This window comes from Rhinolophus sinicus, linkage group LG05 (assembly GCF_036562045.2).
Source record: "Rhinolophus sinicus isolate RSC01 linkage group LG05, ASM3656204v1, whole genome shotgun sequence".
Lineage (NCBI taxonomy): Eukaryota > Metazoa > Chordata > Mammalia > Chiroptera > Rhinolophidae > Rhinolophus > Rhinolophus sinicus.
Window position 1 is genome coordinate 79,517,251 of NC_133755.1, and position 2,712 is coordinate 79,519,962.

The following is a 2,712-nucleotide window of genomic DNA, read 5'->3' on the forward strand; positions in this document are numbered from 1 at the left end:
TGAGTGTCAGTTGATTGATTGATTGATTGATTGATCTACCCTTTTTGTTATTGAGGTGAAACTCACATAACATAAAATCAACCATTTTGAGGGACAGCCGGATGGCTCAGTTGGTTATAGTGTGAGCTCTCAACAGCAAGGTTGCCAGTTCAATTTCTGCATGGGATGGTGGGCTGCGCCCCCTGCAACTAAAGATTGAAAAATGGCAACTGGACTTGGAGCTGAGCTGCGCCCTCCACAACTAGATTGAAGGACAACAACTTGGAGCTAATGGGCCCTGGAGAAAACACACTGTTCCCCAATATTCCTCAATTTAAAAAAATTAAAAATTAAAAAAAATTAACCATTTTGAAGTGAATAATTCATTGGCATTTAGTATATTCACAGTGCTGTGCAACCAAAACCGCTATCTAGTTCCAAAGCATTTTCATCATCCCAAAGGAAAACCCTTTGCCCGTTAAGCAGTTGCTCCTTATTCTCTTCCCTTCAGCCCCTGGCGACTACCAATATGTGTTCTGTCTCTATGGATTTGCCTATTCTGGATATTTTGTATAAATGGCATCATATAATACCAGTATGTGGCCTTTTGTGTCTGGCTGCTTTCATCCAGCATAATGTCTGCGAGGTTCATCCATATTGTGGCAGGTACCAGTACTCCATTCCTTTTCATGGCTGAATAATCTTCCATTGCACTGATCTACCACAATTTGTTTATTCATTCATCTGTTCGTGGACGTTTGGGCTCTTTCCACCTTTTGGCTGTTGTGAATAATGCTGCTGTGAACATGTGTGTACATGTATTTGTTTTGAGTTCTTGTTTTCAGTTCTTTTGGGTATATACCTAGGAATTGAATTTCTGGGTCATATGTTATTTCTAGATTTAATTTTTGAAGAACCACCAAACTGTTTTCCACAATGGCTGAACCATTTAACATTCCCATCAGCACATTGTACAAAGGTCCTAATTTCTCCACATCCTAGCCAACACTTGTTATTTTCTTTTTTAATAGACGTCTTAGTGGGTGTGAAGTAGTAACTTATTGTGGTTTGATTTGCATTTTCATAATGACTACTGATGTTGAATATCTTTTCATGTGGTTGTTGGCGCTATTTGTATATCTTCTCTGAAGAAATATCTATTCAAGTCCTTTACCCATTTTAAGAGTTCTTTACATACTCTGGATACCAGATCCTTATAAGATACGTGATTTACAAATATTTTCTCCCAATCTGTAGGTTGTCTTTTCACTTTCTTGATAAAATGCACTTTGATGTACAAAAGTTTTTAATTTTGATGAGGTCCAGTTTATCTTTTTTCCCCCTTTTGTTGCTCATGGTTTTGGTGGCATATTTAAGAACATATTCCCAAATCCAAAGTCATGAAGTTTTACTCTTATGTTTTCTTCCAAGAGTTTTATGGCTTACGCTCTTATACTTAGGTTGTTGATCCATTTTGAGTTAACTTTTGTATATAGTGTGAGGTAGAGGTCCAACTTCATTCTGTTGCATGTGGATATCCAGTTTTCTCAGCACCATTTGTTGAAGAGACCAGCTGATTAATTTTTGATGATAGATCACTGTGTTTTGGTATATAACTTCATGTGATTTCAAAGAAATTAGTGACATTACTATGACAAAATTCTTTCCATTCCCATCTACATATTTATGGAAACAAAACTTTCAGTTCTTTCATCTATGAAAATAAAAAATAGAAATAGAATTCATGTTGAATCCTATCTGATTCTAGCAATAAGTAATGCTCATACATGAAAGTGTCCCAACCATCTAATTTAGAATTGCACTTTCAATACAATTTTACTTTTCTTTAGGAGGGGTTGTCTATGGTTTATTGAAAATATTATAGCACAGAAGGAAGATTCAAACAGCTCCACGTGGTGTTTTGAAATTCATCCCAACTGTAGGCTGAGTGATTTGCAGGGTTGGACAGACTGCCACAGTCCAAGAGCTCAGCATTCCTTAGTGTCCAGACCAACTTCAGTGATCTCCTGACCCAGGGCTGAGACCTCAGGAACGTCATTCTCTCTCCTTTCTCTCTCCTCTTCCTGCAGCTTGATGGAGATACCTCTTACTGGCCTCAGAGATGTGACACATCCCGCTATCTTGTTACGGAGCTCCTTGCTGGGAATAATGTGATCTCCTCGAACATGCACGTGTTGGTGTAGAAGTCGTCGTCACCCAGCACGTGTGGTACTTTCCGACGCTGACCCGGGCCGCCTGCCTCACTGGCTTGGTGCAAACGCGGCCCATCTTGGCTGGTCCCTAGTGAAAGAGCCAATTTTACTTTTTCATGCCTAATCATTATTTAACAAAATTTGTAATATATTAATGTTGTTTTGATAAATTATTAATGATAATCATAATAATTACTTAATTCAGAAGAAAAAGTTAAACATAAAGCCTTAAGGCCATCCATAGAAATTTTAAAAATTCAATTTTAATTTATAAACATATTTTTGTTGCAGAAAATAGAAGATTTTCTTTTTTTTTTCTTTTTTTAATAGAAGATTTTCAAGCATAAAATGTATTATATTAGTATAATGTTTTGGGGGTAGAAAAAGAAACATGAGTTCAGAAAAAATGGAGCAATATGAAATTTCTGACTGTTAAAGAAGAGAGTGATCATGTACTTATTAATTAATCAGAAGGTATGTTAAAAGAGTGAAATAACATTTTTTAAAAAAGGTCAATGTT

The 2,712-nt window shown here is 36.4% G+C and overlaps 1 pseudogene; it reads right to left on the bottom strand.

Annotated features, from left to right (window-relative positions):
• Positions 1-1,878: 1,878 nt before the first annotated feature.
• On the bottom strand, positions 1,879-2,303 carry LOC109436758 (small ribosomal subunit protein eS17; annotated as a pseudogene).
• Between the last annotated feature and the right edge of the window lie 409 nt (positions 2,304-2,712).